Source organism: Carassius carassius, chromosome 21 (assembly GCF_963082965.1).
Source record: "Carassius carassius chromosome 21, fCarCar2.1, whole genome shotgun sequence".
Taxonomy (NCBI): Eukaryota; Metazoa; Chordata; class Actinopteri; order Cypriniformes; family Cyprinidae; genus Carassius; species Carassius carassius.
Window position 1 is genome coordinate 6651039 of NC_081775.1, and position 18571 is coordinate 6669609.

General features: G+C 35.6%; 1 protein-coding gene across 1 annotated transcript in view; it reads left to right on the forward strand.

The window, feature by feature from the left end:
• The window catches only part of LOC132097420 (proteolipid protein 2-like), a 61697-nt gene that overhangs the window by 26330 nt on the left and 16796 nt on the right, over positions 1-18571 (forward strand). The gene's annotated exons all lie outside the window — the stretch shown is intronic.

Consider the following 18571-nt stretch of genomic DNA (forward strand, 5'->3'; position numbering starts at 1 on the left):
AAAATCCTTTAAAAACAAAAGAAACAGAAATTAATTTATTCTTATATTATGAGACATATTATGGAAACTAAATTATAAAATATTTTATTTGTTTTATGGTTTATTAAGATTTACAGAGCTTTTTTTTCTGAGGGACACAAAATGGCACGTTTTCGTATAATGACCCATCTATTTCATCTGTTAACTGAAAATTAATGTAATAAAAATAAATTTGCAACTGCCATTGAGATTGGTGTACATTGCTTTTTTTTTTTATCCATTATAGTGAATTTTGGTTAGCATGAGTAACTGATTATAAATCGTGGACCGACCGTGGTCCGCCAGAAAACACTTATTATAAACCAGCGGAACGATAGCGGACCACCGTCGGGAAAGCGTCGGTGATCCGCCGGTGGGCCGCCACTGGCCCGCTGGACTCATGTTAGCTGGGTAGGCTTTTTAGAACGTATGCATAATAATAATAACAACAATAATAATAATACCGTAATAAGAAAAAGAAGAATAAGAACCCATTCTACCATGCGAACCTACAAGTTAAGCAAGCATTACTAGGCTTACCTGTCGATTAGTCCTTCTCCTGCAGAATTTTCTCTGTCTTCTGCCAGTCTGTTTTGAATCAAAGAACTGAACCTATCTGCCAGAGAATTCAGCCTTCTGTGTCGCTCCATCAGCTCTCAAAGTCTCAATATCTTGATTGTCGAAAACGAAGACCTCAAATCACAAAATGGAGTTTAAATAATGCGCGGGCAGATTCCTAACCAATGGACGGCGGCGGCGTTTCTTAGTGCGAGATTTTGAATTCGAATTCTACCCATAATTCTTCTCAACGGGGCTATATGGCCTATTATTATTAATAATATTAATACTAATTGTTATTAATAATAATATTAATACTAATTGTTATTAATAATAATATTATTACTAATTGTTATTAATAATAATATTAATACTAATTGTTATTAATAATAATAATAATAATACAGGGCTTTTCTCGGGTCAAATTATAGTCTTCGGTGGTGGTCTTTTTTTAAGATGTGATTTTACCACTGGATTTCATAGCTTTTCATAGCTTTTCTATTTTGTTGACCTGATAATTATGTTGGTATATAATCATTAATATTAAAAAAGTAGATGGAAAAGAAGCAATGAAAAAGTTTATTTTGTAATTTAACTTTTTTTATTGTTCAACAGTCAAAACTTGGAGTCCTCACCATTATTCAGTAATCATCTTTGCAATTACACATTCAGCCAGTAGGCTAGCCACCATCAGTCAAACAAAACAAAAGCACATAAGAAATAGCCTAGTTAAGGGACCCGCACTTCACAATTAAATTTTCAGAGCCTAATGCAAATGCAAAAATTAAAAATTAAAACCAGACATACTTTTTCTTGTTTTTCCAGTATCAATGGATAGTTGCCTTTTCTCCCCCTTTTTAAATTAATTGTGCTAAATTGTGACTTCAGAAACAAACATTTGAATAAATGAAATATAACAGATTTTCTATTTTTTCGTATTAAATTTGCGCCGTGCACTAACTTTATCATTTCATTGATGCAACGGCTTTATTTACACTGCATGCACGTTGAGAAGTTTGAAAGACGGAACACAGGACGACATTTTTTACCCAAAGTAGCAGTTTTTATTGTTAATAACTGCACTGTTAAGTGTTACCCTTGCGGTAGCCTAAATAAAGGCCATATTCTGACAATATCATTTTCCATTAAAACAGTGTTGCCAGTATTTTACTGTAAAAAAAAAAAATGGTAAGGTCTAACAGTCTGTGCTAACAAAACATTGAATAAGCTTGGTTGAGATAATCTAACATAGCCAACAACAACTAGGCTATGCGGAAAAATAATTCGTATTCGTAAAGCATAACAAAACAAACATAACATAGAACAAAGACGCTGCTTCTCTGTCTGGAACGCATCTCTCTCTCGTTTCTTCTCCTCATTGCCGTCAACCTATGAGAAAGAGAGCTGCGCGCTCATAGAGGCAGAGCGACACAGAAGGGAAACAGAAAGAAACATAACATAAGACATGGACTATAACCACCGACCGTAATAGCCTATATCATAACCTATAACAAGAATATCGTTGTATGGGTCTAAAGACAAAACCTCAATAGCTAATAGCCTATATGACATAACAAAAATGACATTTACAGTCTAATGATCAGATGCCGTTCATAATTCCGGTAGTTAGTGTAGTTAGATGTTCCAAACATATTTTCATACATAGCCTATTATCCTTTCCACTCAATTGCCAAAATGGGGACATGCAGAAAATGCTTCTTTTTTTCTTTTTTTGTAGTTTTTATTATCCTAATGTTTTTAATTATATATTTAAAATTTGTAGTTAGCTTAATGGACATTAGGCTTAATAATAAAATGTATTTTAGAGTTATTTTTTCATGCAATTTTATTGCTGTTTTATTTTATTTTATTCCTGGGGACAGAAGAAAAGACATTCCCTTTCGGTGGAATGACTCATAGGCTATAGGCCTATAGGCCATCTGCGCATCTATACTTTACAGCTATTATATGGAGATAAATTTGCTGCCAACACTGATTAAGAATACACTATTAATAAACAATTAAAATGCTATGTAATTTTTTCAGACACATTTATTATCATTAGCCCACTTTTGCCGGTGCTTTGCGGCAATATGCATGCGCTTTGCACTCAGGATTGAATATAAACATGCGATTAGTCCGTGCTTAAATGAATGACCCTAGGAAAAATATTTAGTCTATGGCAACTCTAATCAATAGCCCATTAAATAGCTGACATGATTTAATTAGTAGCCTAATTAGTTCCCAGCTGTTACATTGAACTGAGTTAGCATAATTAGTTAATTAACTAATAAAATCACAAAATAAATTTTCATAAGATGCTAACATATAGCATTGCTTATTCCACCACACAAATGACTGTTTATAAGGTGACAATCCGTTATACGATTGTAGGCTGTATCTTGAAGATTTTTGTATTTTATTGTATCTTCGATCTGTTATAAACACGAAGATTGACATTTCGTTAATAAAATAAATAATAACACAATGTTGTAAAAAAATAAACAACTCTAAGTTCTGGCTATTGTCACAACGCGCTGAGTGGAAGACAGACTAGAACAGGATGATGAAGAAAGTTTCTTTAATACTCAAAATAATTTCCAGAACAGAGAGATTCTCACACACATGTAGCCAGGGCCGTTTCTAGGCATAGGCAAACTAGGCAGTTGCTTAGGGCGCAAACAGCCGGGGGCGCCAGTAAGAGCCCTAGTCACACCAAGAGATTTTTTTCTCGCCCAAGCAAGTGGAATAATTTTTTTTTTACATTTCCAATAACAGACAGTATATTTGCACAAAATTCCTGTGTTTATGACAAAAAGACACCTGCCACTAAATATCTACAGTGGGTAGGTCGTTGGGCGCGAGGTGATTGAAAGTAGCTTTTTTTACACATTATAATGTATAATGTGCAAAGTGTGTGTTGATATATATACGATATATATCAATCAGATTCACAAGGCTTAATGTGTTATCAGAAGGGGCTCTCTAACAAATAATGCATAGTAGTTAAATTATAAAAAGATGCTTTAGAAATATGCTACAGTAGGAGTGTAGGCTACATGAAAATACAATTTGAAGGAAATGTGTAATATTATCCTAACACAACTTCTATTGTGATTGTAAAAATGGTCATGACTTTCAGAGGCCAATTTAAAATATGCTGTAATTATATGTAGGCCTAGTTGTAACCTATATTCTGAAAAGTCATTGTTGAACATGTATTTTCACCTTAAAAACTGCTATTTACAAGCTTAATTTAGGTTCTCTGTGTTTGAGCAAGAGCAGCACCAAACCAGTAGGTGGTGCTAATGTCCCAAATTTAGGTACGCGTTAACACGCCATTTACGCGTTAACACGTAAATACGCGTTAACGCGTAATGACGTGTTAACGCGTAAATTGCGTGTTAACACGTAAATACGCGTTAACGCGACAGTTTCACACGTTTTGGCCCTTTTGGCCTTCCATAGAAACATTCCTTCCGACACAGACGCTTCTGTACGCGGCCATACTTGTGAGGGCATTAAGACATTATGACGTCACTTACTAGATCTTATGCGGGGCGGATGTCAAACAGATTTTAACAACAAAAATAAAGTTCTACGTCTCAAACTGCACCAAACATTGTTTTCACTTCCACCGGTGTTGTATTTTTATACTTTTTATACTGTAAAACTTGTATGTGTTGTATTGATAGATACGTTTAAGGGTGAATGAGCAGAAAATTGATTACAATAAATTCCACAAAATCGCACCACTATTATTGCCTTAAGGAAAAATTATATCCTAAAAACCTGCTGAATCCTTGGCACTTGAACAAACTGTTTGAATGTAAAGAAAAGTCTTCGCCCGCTCTTATAGGCGACAGTAAAATCCTATTGGATTTCTAGGATTACATTATTAGATTCTATTAAAGGGTTAGTTCACCAAAAAAAAAAATTATGTAATTAATGACTCACCGTCATGTCGTTTCAAGCCCGTATATTAGCACAGAATCAGTTCAGCATAGGTCCGTGTAACGCTTTGCTGTGCTTTATTCAATTTGCACGATCAAAATTAACCAAATGAAAAATTGGCTTCAAACTTTCATTTTCCATTTCTTTGGAATAATTTACAAACGGATAATTGTTTTCTCAGTTTAATTTTCAATTCTACAAGCTTGGGTTGTTGGGTCCGAGTCGATTTTTGAACAAACATAAAAAATTACTCATTGCTCTGATTTTCCATTTACCTGTTTTGCTCGTGGTTGGAACGTACCAGTTCCACCGGGGGGTGGAGGGTCACAGGATATATTTTGGCAAAACGTTTACCAATCACGTTTCGCAATCGGCAAATCAATCTGTGGTACACGCCACTACCAACACGCGATGGGTGACTCGCGAAGCACAATCCGTGTTTTCGGATCGCCTGCATTTACGTCCAATAACAATATAACACGATATAAGAAAAATCAGAGATGGTTTAAATGTCCTTTGAAATAACCACTTGTTCTGGTATGTGGGACATTTAAAGTAGATCATTAATTATTACATTTATATTAGCAGACTATTTTATTACTAATGATAAAAAATAAAAGCAGTCAAAACTAACAAAAGAGCAATAAAATGCAGATGCTATGACAGCGGAGACCAGGACAACTAGAGCCCCAGATACAGATCCCCTGTAAAGACCTTGTCTCAGAGGAGCACCAGGACAAGACCACAGGAAACAGATGATTCTTCTGCACAATCTGACTTTGCTGCAGCCTGGAATTGAACTACTGGTTTCGTCTGGTCAGAGGAGAACTGGCCCCCCAACTGAGCCTGGTTTCTCCCAAGGTTTTTTTCTCCATTCTTTCACCGATGGAGTTTCGGTTCCTTGCCGCTGTCGCCTCTGGCTTGCTTAGTTGGGGTCACTTCATCTACAGCGATATCGTTATCGATATCGTTGACAAATAAATGCACTATTTAAACTGAACAGAGATGACATCACTGAATTCAATAATCAACTATCATTTTTGCATTATTGACACTGTTTTCCTAATGAATGTTGTTCAGTTGCTTTGACGCAATGTATTTTGTTTAAAGCGCTATATAAATAAAGGTGACTTGACTTGACAAGTCTCGGTTAGCCCAACGCAGTTAAAGTAGTAAGATATATATATATTATAAATTACAAAATTGCAGTTTGGTTTTATGTTTTAGGACAATAAAGGATTTGTTCCGCTTCAAATATTGACTGTACACACACACACACACACACACACACAGAGAGAGAGAAAACAAGTAGTTAGAATAAATATATAGAATATAGAAAGAAAATGTTTTTTTATGAAAAACAAGTAACCTAGATAGAAAAAGAACAGAGAGCAAGTAGAGGGTCAAGTGTTTTCTTTATTTAAATGCAAACATGTAAACAAATATGTACAGAATTATGTGAAGTTACATATTTACATTATATTTACAGTTAAATTGTGTGGCATAGTAAGTAGTAGTTCTCAGAAAATAATGGGTGTGGGGGGGGGGTATTTTCTTGATGTCATCAAACCAAAGTCACAGTAAACCATCGAGTATCATTCCTGACTCCTGATATGAATCAGTCTTTGAAAGACCCATTATTATAGACAATTCAGTGACAAATTATTAAAGACAGACACTTGAATTTATTCCTGAATGAATCAGAATCTTGAACAATTAGATTGAATAAAAGGCTTCTTTATTAACACAGAGACAGGAGATATTACTTTAATAAGTATCATAAAGTAGGCCTATCATTTAATTTTGTCATTACATAATTCTGTGTTAAAAAAATTTATTAAACATTAATCTAATTTCATTATACAGTTGTAATTGCTATGTAAATGCATATACAGACCTCTGAGCAGCATTAAACTGTAAACAGGCCTGCAACATCTAAAAGCAACTTCAGATGCAGCTTCTATCTCTGAAGGCTTGATTAATACTGATTTAATTGGTAACAGCCTATTGTCATATTATATGTATTCTAATTTAACATTATCATTTAATAATTTAAAATTAAGGATGACATACATATTTAGGCCTAATACGACATTATGTTTAAATGGTTAATAAAGATCAGTTCCACCTAATGGGAAAGAAAATTTCTGACACTGATAGAATAATTTCTGGTTTATTTCATTTTTCAGATTTCAATATTGAATTAAAAAACGATTGGGATGAAACCCTGATTTTATGCTGATTCATCACAAAGACGACAGTCTTCTTCAGGCTATTCATTTATTGTATCTGAGAATTAAGAATAAAAAAATTCTGCTGGCAGAATATAAATCATTAAAGAACAAAAAATATGCAATTATCTTAAAGTCTTTGGTTATTTTCCTATAAATAGCTGCTAAATATAATTTTTCACTTGCTGCCTTTCCAACCTAAAGAAATAGGCAGCAGAATTCAGCTCACTTGTCGCCAATTCAGACCAGATATGATAAAGTCATGGATTTACAGTAGGCCTACTGAGCGTATATTAACTTTAACCCTGATACTACATCAGTAATTGATAACTGAAGAATGGCATGAAGCATTGGATAAGCTGATGCTAAGAATTAGACATAACACAAGGAATAAATTAATTTGTTTTATTTGTACAGATTGCAGTGTAACTAAAAATTATGTAAATATGTAACTTCGTAGTTCTGTGGATATTTGTTTACATGTGCACTAGAACTGTTTGTGTGTATTGTTACTAGATCTTAAATTTCAAAGTAAAGCTTTGTAATAAAGGTGTCCTATTCTATAAGTTCAGTATAATGAAAGTGTGTAAAATATTTAACCGATACATTCATTGTCAGGTAAAATACAATTACAAACATTATTGCAGTATGTCAACCATTGCCTTTTTAATTACATTGCATATATATACATAATAAATATACACTTAACACACACATATATTATAAAAAAAAAAAAACCCAGGGACAAACCCACTGTGGGCCCACATGGGCTAACCCACAGGTGCCCCCAAGCGGGTTTCATATATATGCTTGTCAGCACAGAAAGAACTACAAGAAGACAACCACAACAGATTATTTGGTATGTATCGCTACACATTTTGTTCACCACACTGGTTATGAATTCCATGCGGAGGGTGAGTAAATAACAGAATTTTCATTTTTGTGTAAACTAACCATTTAGTGCCAAAAATGTTTAAAGGTACACTTTGTAATGTTTGCCACTCTAGTGGGTAATAAATCAAATGTTATTGTAGCGTATCAGACCCGAACCAGACAAATTAAAGAGTCGATCAGGACTGTGGTTGAAACATAAGCCGAATTCCTCAGAAAGGCAACAGGAGGTCATAAATCAGTCCTAGTGCCACAAGTCAGAAGCAAGATAACCAACCAACCAACTCTTTCACAGAACAGCTTTCAACATTAACACCATTAGAACACTTATTGACAATTTCAATTCGGAGAAGAGTTTGTCAAATTTGGGGCAAGTAACAAAGATGCAATGCTGGCCAGCACATGTAAACCCATGAGCGTAATAAACAAGATCCTTGGATTTACTTCCCCCACCTAGCAGAACCAGACTGAAATTCCTAAGGGGACCTTTTAAACTCTGGTCCCCACAGAACATCTTTATGTCAGAGAATGGCACAGGAACTGTGTTTTCTTGATATAAATGGACCAAAATGAACTCAATAGGACTTATAAATGAATATCAGTCCATCGCTTAACTCCATATTCATTTATATGTAACCCACACATTTGACTATCATGTTTATAATCACTTATTGTGTGTGTCTTTTAATAAATTTTGGATAGCTTAAGGATACATATTCATGTTTAGTATGTATGTGGTCGAATCTGTTAGCTTGAAACAGTCCTGACCATCAGTTATTTGTCAAATGTATCATATTCTTGTTATAGGAATCATGTCCAAAATTATACCCTGCAAGAGGTATAATTGATAAGATAACATATGATTTATGATACCCCGGGCAAAGATAATATCTAATTGGTCAAGACAACATTTGAGGTGTGGCTAACAGGCCAGTTTAAATACTCAGGACCAGTGTTTGGAATAACAGCGTTTAAAAGAACGGCGTTAGGTAACAACGTTATTTTTTCAGTAACGGGGTAATCTAACTAATTACTTTTCCCGTCGTTACAACGCTGTTAACGTTACTGAACGTTAAATGCGGTGCGTTACTATGCATTGATTTAATATGCAATCCGAACGCACCCCTGGCTCACACAGTGAGTGAGCAGGTGGGTTATTAACGAGATAAGCGATTATGATTGGCTAAGGCAGAGTCATGTGTTTCATGGTAGCCAATCAGAGCCAGTGTTTTTACACACGCGCGCCAGCGGTGCCAAACACACAGCAACAGCTACACAGAGATTCGCAGCAGCAGCATTTTTTTTTTTACAGTAACGCAAATAGTTACTTTTCCTGGTAATGAGTTACTTTTATTATAGAGTAATTCAGTTACTAACTCAGTTACTTTTTGGAACAAGTAGTGAGTAACTATAACTAATTACTTTTTTAAAGTAACGTTCCCAACAGTGCCCAGGACACCATCAAATCACGCTTTTAGCTTTGCGTTTTGCTTTTAGTCATCACTGTTCTTTGAGCGTGGTTCCAGTGTGCTTCGGCCTGCACGCCTGCTGCAACTTAGCCACGATGAGAAGAAACACCACCTAGTCTCGTCAAACTTTACTTCTGTTCTTTTACTTTAGTTTATTTTCTTTTCCGTTTAAGAGTTTCGTGTTCTGAGTTAAGTTTTGTAACACCATGTCTCCGAGTCTGAACTCGAGTGCCCGTTCAACTTCAACCAGCCCACAACTCCGCATCGTCAGCCAACGCCCAACCACGGGCTTCCCAAGACGTCACTTCAGCGACTACTGAACTTCCAGCCAATCAGCAACATCGGGAAACCCCCTTTCAACGACAACAAAGAGAACCCCTTTACACAGGCGATGCAAGTAACTTTACCTCCAGACTCTGACCTTTACTGGTGTATCTAATATAATTTTAACCTCATTGCGAGGGTTAATTAAGTGATTGATGGCTGTTCATGTCTATGCAATTTCATGTATTGCTGTAAACTTGGGACTTCACATTTTCATTCTCTTAAACTCATTCTTCCCTAACGTTCAATCTTCCTGTAACTTGTGTGAATGTATGAGTGTGTGCGTTTATGTGTTAGATTAGTTTATATGTCTTAGATTTATCTAATAAAGCCTTATTCATATTAAAAAGAGAAGTATTTTGTGTTTTGTGCTTACAAGTTAATGTCTTAAACTGCCGATCTTGTTACTGTGCTAATTGATAGTGTTTTCACTATACTTTGGATATTAATATCCAGTGCAGATTTGATGTTAAACGGCTCGTTCAGTGAATCGCAGGGCATCTCAGTGATCCGCCATGAAACAGTGATTCTGTTCAAATTCCCTTTAAAATCTTAAATGATTCCCTTTGAGCTAAATTGACCTGTTTCCCTTATATTATACATCTAGCGGGAGCTACTCCACAGCAACTGGTGTCTCATTTGATCTAAAAATAGCATAATATGAATAAGTAAACACTTCAAAGATTACAGGTGTACTGTACTGATTCAGGGCAAAAGACAAAAACATGGTTTGGAAGATGTGTTCATGGTGTACTCAACCATTATATAAATGTTGTAAATAAAAAATTGTCATTCAACAAATTTATATACAATGTCCTCCATAAGTATTGGAACAGTAGAGACAAAATTGTTTTATCACCTGTGGTGTCAAGACATTTATAAATATGATTAAAATATTAATATGAGGCAGACGTACAGAATGTCACATTTTATTATTGACTGTTTCAACACAAAATGCTTTACCAACTAAGTAGTAAGAGAAAAGTTGTGTGTTTTTTTAAGAATCAAACCCATGATTGATGTGTTTTAAATTTAAACCATTGCTTCTGGCCAAAATATGGGTCCATAAACCCTGATAACACTTCCTCCAGTGAAAAAGTCCATGTCCTGTTGTGTTACACCAAAATCCACATACAAATTTGTTTTGGACTGTTTAACATTATGGATTTTAATTGAACGATTTTAGCCAAAAGCAATGGTTTTAAGTAAAAAAAAAAAAAAAAAAAGATTTTAATGAAAGAGATTTGTTTCTTACAAACATGTAGCTTTTTGCTTCACAAGTTGTTCATTGATTGACTCTTGGGTGAGCTATTCCTTTAAGGACATGAAAATGGCAAAAAGCAACACAGTGGTCAAAGACATACAAGTATAGCACATGTTTGCTGAAGAAAACAACCAGAAAAACAGCACTGGCGGACACAAAAATTGAATTGTGACCCTTTCATATAAATGTTATTAGCAATAGTAGTAGTAGGAAAATGCGATATTAATAAATGCAATACATTTTATAGAGGTTTTGCCTATGTAGTAAATTGTTTTGTGAGTGTGTTTTGTAAGAAATCAGCTTCTGATAGGAACACCACGACGGCTCCAGTGCCTTGCGATAACTTACCTTAGTTTTTATATTTTATATATAGTACTGTATGTGTGCCTCATCAGCATATACCACATTACCATTAATTAAATTTCTGTATGCAAGGCAAAGCCTGAGGAAAAGTGAAAATACAGGTATCCAATTTGTAATTAATAAAGAATTATAAAATAATTCTGCAGGACTTATTTTGAACCTGAAACATAAGGCCTATTCTAAAGTGAAAATATTGGGAACCAATTAGTAATTAATAAAAAATTATCAGATAATTTTTGCAGGACTTACAGAATTCTAAAGTGAACCTATTAGTAAATAATAATAAACTACATAATTTTGACAAAAAAAAACCCTATAAAAGTAATCAGAAATTTTGTAAAATACTCTCATCTGTTTATTTCAGATGAGAACATTTCTTAATACAGCATATTTTATTCCATTTTAACATGTATATTGCCCACATTTTTACTAATTTAACAAATATTTCATAATCAAAAATTAAACATTTAGAAGCAAACAAAATCCATATTTCATTTCCATTATAGGCTAATAAGTGGGCTGTAACAAAGTTGCTCTTCAGGGGAACTTTAACTAACAAAATGTCACTGGATCCATTAGATTATTTACAGTTAATATTCTTACATTGGTGTCAAGCATTATATTCCTATAATAAACTGATCACTATTACTATTCTAACTATTGAGCTTGATGAAAGTGCAGTCATAATGAACCACTGAGAAAGACTGTTAGAAAAGCGTAATCTGTTGGAGCCATGAGATAAATAAAAAATAAAAAAATAAATAATTCTTTACATATTTTCATAAAAAAATATTAACAGGGGAAACATCACAGCATATAAGGATAGTAGTGAAGGCATAATATTTTATTATTTTAATATAATATAACCCATTCAAATGTGTGTTCCGGTGGAAAAAAAAATGCACTTAAATCTGAATTATAGTTGTGTTTTATCGTTCTGCAGGATTTTGTGGTGACAGCTATTTTTACCTTTATGTGGTTGGTGAGTTCAGTGGCGTGGGCCAAAGGTCTCTCAGATGTGAAGTGGGCCACAGACCCTGATGAGGTCATCGACCTCATCCCTGTGTTTGACCGTGAGGAAAACCACTGCAAGGAAATCCATGAGCCCGTAATGTCCGGCCTAAACACTTCTGTGGTGGGTACAGACAATGTCATTATGCACATATATTAAATGTGCTCCACATGTTGGCAGTTGAGACAGATTCAGCATTATGCAAATGAGGAATAACGAGATGATGTGACTCCTGGATGATAATGTAATCATGCATTGATAATTATGCTGCATTATTCACTGCTGTATACAAAGCCAGCCAGAATGTTACTGAACTTCAGCATTAAAATGCAGTTGAAATAATGAAAGCTGTTTTTTTTTCTTCTAAATTTAACAACATTTCATGCTAAATAATTCATACATATTAGAAATTCTTTAAAACCACCTTTGTTCAATCCAGTTTGCTAAATTTAACAGTGATCGGTGTTGTTATTAAAGTAATTTATTCAAGTAATATTTTTTCCCTTGGTCGTTCCATTTTATTACACAGAACTTATTACACCCAACTCATAAGCTCTCATTTTCTGTTGCATTTGAGAAACATCAAACAGCAAACGAAACAAAAGCGAAATCAAACCAAGCTGTTTCAGCTGCGCAGCTCGGACCGTGACGCAAACAAACTTGTCCGAGCTCAGAACAGCTTTACTCGGGAGCCAAAGTTGATTTCACGACACTGTTAGTGCTCCGAGATCCAGTGAGAAGCGACTGAATTCTGCACAGAAATTTCTGTTTTAAACAGCGCTGACCAGGGGCGTAGCACCTAATTTTGGGCCCTGGGTACAAACCATCTTGCTGGGCCCCCAATACCATAGTGATACCAATGGGTAAGGTATTGCATTTTTATCATAAAAACACTTAAAATGTAAACAAAATAGGCCACACTCTGATTAATATATTTTTGCAGGTAGAGTGTTATTGAGTGAACAATAGTTTTCCTGTGCTTATCAGTAAGAGTTGTTGGCCATAATCCTGGGTCCTCTGAAAATCCCTCTCCAGTATCCCTAAGTCTCTCATTCTCTTCTCTTTCCTCTTCAGCTCTGTCCTCCTGCTCCTGACTACCTTCATCACATTCTTCACTTTCCCTCTGATCACTTATATGAATATCAACCTCATCTTCTATTTCTGCCTCTGCTACAAGAGGAAATAAGCAAAATGGGTACATTGTTATTGTACACATTTAAACTTTAAACTGTAAACTGTAAACTGTAATTAGTAATTACACTTTAAAGTTTAAATGTGTACAATAACAATGTACTAATTTTGCTTATTTCCTCTTAACACTTAATTACTAATTACTAAGTGTTAAAAAGCTCACCTTGTCTCACTGTCACACTCACATCCACCTCACTGTCACTGCTTTCACCTAGCCATGATGAGGGGCCTGCTGCTGCAGGGTCTGACTCTGAAACTGAAATATATGGCTTCAAATGGTTGCTAAAATATCCTTTATTGTCACAATACCTTTTTTTTAAAGTGTAGGCTAAGTACAAGATAATTGATGATTATTTGTCTGTTTAAAATAAATGCAGACTAGACTATAGAATCACAGGGTAAACTAACCGCCAAACTAGACATTCAGTCTTTGAATTATGTTTTAAAATAAGTCATTTTTCAATCATTAAGATGTGCATTATTATACTGAGAACAATCCTGTACTTAATGTAAGAGCGTGTGCGAGCTAATTTGCATAACAATGCGGTAAAATAGGCGCTAACGATCTGTGTTTTCTCGGGTGTTAGATTTTGACAATGGAGGGAAATATACAGTGTTTTCATGTTATCTTCTGACTCTGAGAGTGGGATGATCTGCAGCAGAAGAGGAGACAAGCGTTTAGGCAGCTGCCTGGAGTGGCAGTGTGTTGAGCTCCGTCTGCTTCTCACTCCCTGTTATTTACGTAAGGGATAAATTATAACGTTAGATTACATTATCCTCCGCTTCGTGTCGGGGTCCTGTTCAGCCTGTCGGGGTTGTTATTCGCTATAACGACCGCCTCTCTATACATTATCCCGCTTATTACATGGCTACCCACAAAATAAATAAATAATTTGCCACGAATTATTGATTTAAAAAGGAGTTTATTGATTTAAAAACTATTGTATTGCTTCCGCCAAAGAAAATAGTCCGTTCCGCGTCCATAGCAACACGCTGTTTTTCATGGCAACGGTCTGTTATACTTCGCAGCAGTCTGTTATCAAGAAATAACAGACCGCATTCTACATTGGAATTCAGCCAAGCCATGTAATAATCAGAAACATTGTTTGCTCGCTATGAAGGGTGTGATACTATAAAGTATTGGTATATTATTCATAAATGCAAACATAAATGTATGCTATTCTACCGGGAGTAGATATTTATGTTAAAACAATGTCAATGCTTGATGATGCATTTGGAGCTCACCTCTCTTTTCAAAAAAATTTGTGAGCAACTGCTTGCCCTCATTTGCCCTTCTCTCTTTATTCTGCTTCTCTTTTCGTTTTTGAGCCCCTGATTTTCCTTTCTTAAGGAGAGACATGACTCTTCACGGCTCACTCCAGCTCCTGTCTCATCAACTGATTCAATCACCGCGGGTCCGCAGCAGAAGCACCTGACCTGCGGGTCGTACCATTTGCATTGATTCGAGAGGGGTGTGGGGCCCTGCACAGCATGAAAATGACTTTTTTATACCAATCCAGTGCCTAACTACAAGTTTAGGTTTGCACAGGAACTTTTTTAGTTGTACATAAATGCTATACAAATGTTAGTGCATGTATATGTATGTATAGAAAACTGACTTCTAAGGGCCCCCCCCTGCCTCGGGCCCTGGGTACTCGGTACCCTTTACCCCCCCAGTCCGACGCCCCTGGCGCTGACATACGTCAGGAAACCAGAAGCGTAACGCTAACTGTAACCATGGTGTTGTGGTAGAAATAGTCTAATGCATTATATCATCCAGGGTTTGTACAACCTTTTGAGAGAGAAATTCAAGCACTTTTCGATGACTTCCAAGAATTTTACACAGCTATTTCCAGCACTTTAAAGCTCTAAGATGATCCAGTTTGAATGTTTTTTTTTAAAGGGATAAACAAAATATACTATGTAGTAAACAAACGTTTGTGAAATTTTAAAAACACATCAAATCACAATTATAACCAGTAGACAGCAGCAGAGGAGCACTTATTGGCTTATTAGTCATTCATTTCTACTTTTTCCTCTATATTTTGAAATGATAAAATCACTATCATCAAGAAATCAGATTCTGTCAGAATTGTCCACTATTTTTGTGTATGAAGTAAGAAAAGTCACAAACTTTTCTTCAATTTGCTACTAAATCACACATAATCACTTTAGTTCCATATGCTAGAAAAATAATGGTACATTTAATAAGAGTGGAATACATTTTCTGTATATAAAAGTAGAGTTTGCCCCTTGTTCGTTTTGTTAACAAAAGTAAATTTTGTGTGCATCTTAACTCAAGCTTAGTGCTTTACTGTCAATAAACAAAAGAAAACTAAACAAGAAATTAACATGAAATATTATTAGTAACTGCATACTAATGAATACCCCCACACACCACCCTCAGCACTCCCAAATCTGCTCCTGGCGCCACCATCCGTAGAACGTACTGGCGCTGGTGCCATGATCCCTAGCTACTGTATGTTTCCTGTCTCTTCAGTCTTTCTGTATGAGCAGTGGGTTTAAAGGGAAGGGGTGGGGGAAATTATTTGGACCCAGGAGGAGGTGAGACCCTCACAATACATCACCATCCTATTGTGATAAGCAAAAACTTGAATATGCTACCAAGAAAAAAAAAAGAATGAAACCTGTTACATACGAGGAGGTGTTTGAAAGAATTATATATGAATTATAGACAAATACTTAGGGCCCTATCTTGCACCCAGCGCAATTGACTTTGTACACCGACGCATGTGTCATTCCTATTTTGCACCCACGCAAAGCGCGCTTTTCCCTCCACAGAAGCACGTCGCTAAACTAGTGAATGAACTTGCGCTCCCTGGACGGTTCAGCGCAAAAAAGGAGGCGTGTTCCGGCGCAAACAATCCCTGGTGCTATTTTGCTGTTCCATTAAACAATTGCGCGACTGACCAGAAAAACCTAGTCTAAAGTCAGTGGCGCGTTGCGCGTTGTTCATTATGCTATTTTAAGGGCGCATGCTTGACCACAATGTATAGCGTGCACAACGCGCATACACTTTGCTCATGTAATCTACACAGATGCAACAGTTATTTTTGCAAATATTAAATTGTTACAATAAAAAAAATATTAACACATGCGATGACGGAAATCATTGTGGTGTGCCACGAAGATGTGAAAAAATAGGCATAAATCTATCTTACAAATTATTCAGGCTAATTGTAATTCTCCCATCCCCATACAACACAACTTCTCTGTCTTTCACTGCTCTTACAAGAACATCAGTCTCCTCGGCTGTGAACCGCTCCTGGCGTGCGCCTGGTAAATACGCCATAATAATAGCAATCCACAATGGAACTTGCGCACCTGCTTTTAAAGGGAATGTTGGATGACGCTCTGATTGTGGTTTATTTCACGTTACGCCCAAACCACACCTATGAATAATGAAGCTACTTAAGACCAACCCATTTTAGATTTGCCCACAAAGTTACTTGCGCTTCGCGCTTTGACACTTGCGTTTCAGATCGTTAAAATAGTTAAAATACTTAATGTGTTTGACTGTTTGGTGTAAATATGAATTCTACTTAAATAGATATACCATGTTGTGAATTTAACGGGTGTTTTTTTTTTTGTTTGTGTTTGCGTGTGTAGTCTCCACATTTGTTTCGTTTTTATTTATTGTGGTGGTGATTTCCCCATTTTTTTTTATCACTACTGTTTTTTTATACAGAACTGACCTTAAACCTCCTACTGAATGTGTGGTTTTCTTTTTTATTTGTGTGTAACTTTTAAGGTTCGTGAGAACCCAAAGACTAAATAGTATAACAGTAATGTGTCAATCATTACTAAAAGTGTTTGCAAAAGTCAGTGGTTTTAGATCAAACTTTTACTAGAAGAATGAAAGAACAAAGCGAAACAGGAAGTACAGGTGAACAAGCACAAGATTTATTTCCTGTCAAATCCTTTCTAATCTAAAAAAAAACACATTTGTATTGTTGATGCTATACAGCAGCTCAGTGAACATCATCATGGGTGCTTCAGTACTTGCTGTTTGGTTTTTCTAGTGCTGTGAATCTCCACTGATGCTCTTCTTGACATGAGTGTGAGTGAGCAGGAATATTCATCCAGAAAGTTCATTTCCATGTGTTTTTGGCTTTTTTTGGTTTCGATGCTGTCTCTGTCTCTCTGCCTGTACATGAAGGTCCATGTAGCTTTCTTTCTCTCCCTCATTATATTGCAAAATAAAATCATGTTAGAGTGATGACATTCATGCTCCAGTGTGCCTGTTTTTCACTGAACACATGGTTTTCAGAAACTCTAATATCTAACAGTTTTAAAAAAGCATTCAGATGTGGATCGATTGTAATCTCACTGTGGGGTTAGAGAGGAGAGTAATGGGAAAGTTTGGTTAAAATGACAGACAGACATGTTTGGTGCCTTTTAAGACCAGAAGAGGGAGACATTTAGTATATTATGTGACTGTTCGAAATAAATATGCAAAATAAAATACATAAATACAAATGAAAAGATTATTCTAAGAAATTTGAAATTAAATCTACATTTGCATACATGCTAGTATGTTTATTAATGCAGTTGTAGAGCATCTTGATTGTTTAGCGACTTACAGATGAGGATAAATGATGATAAATATTAGAATGATTTCTAGAGGATGTTAATGATGCTGGATAATCAGCTTTGATCACAAGAATAAATAACAAATATATTACAATAGAAAACATTTTTTAAAAAGTACTTGCCCCAAACGTATGAATGGAAGTATTACTATTCTGTTTGAAATTTACTGTAAACCTGAATTAATATTTAATTCAGATTACTGTATTAATTAGCATCTTTCTAATAATAGCTTACATTAATGCTGCAAGTACTACAGCATAAATATAATTCACAATTATTATTAACAGAGTTATGGAACAATAATTGATGGTTTCTTCTCAAGTGTGTTTTATTGGTGTTGTGAAACAGGCTGTAAGACAGAAAAGTGTGGTTTCCTTTAGATGTGTCCTCACTCGCTCGTGGCAGCATTTGTTATTATCACTCACTGTTGCGAAAACAAGGCCCTCTGTGTGTGTGTGTGTGTGTGTGTGTGTCTGCCTTTGGGAGAACGTCGAACCCAACCCAAAGTACTTATGGCACAGAGTATTTCCACAATGTCACTTTAAATCAAATTGTTACCTATAGTTTCCATGAAACCTCTCTCCTTCTCTCTGTCAGTGTAGTTACACTCCCTGAGAATCAGGAGAAAGAAACACAATCCAGATGGGAAGCATTACAAAATGTTTCCCCATTCAAAACCATT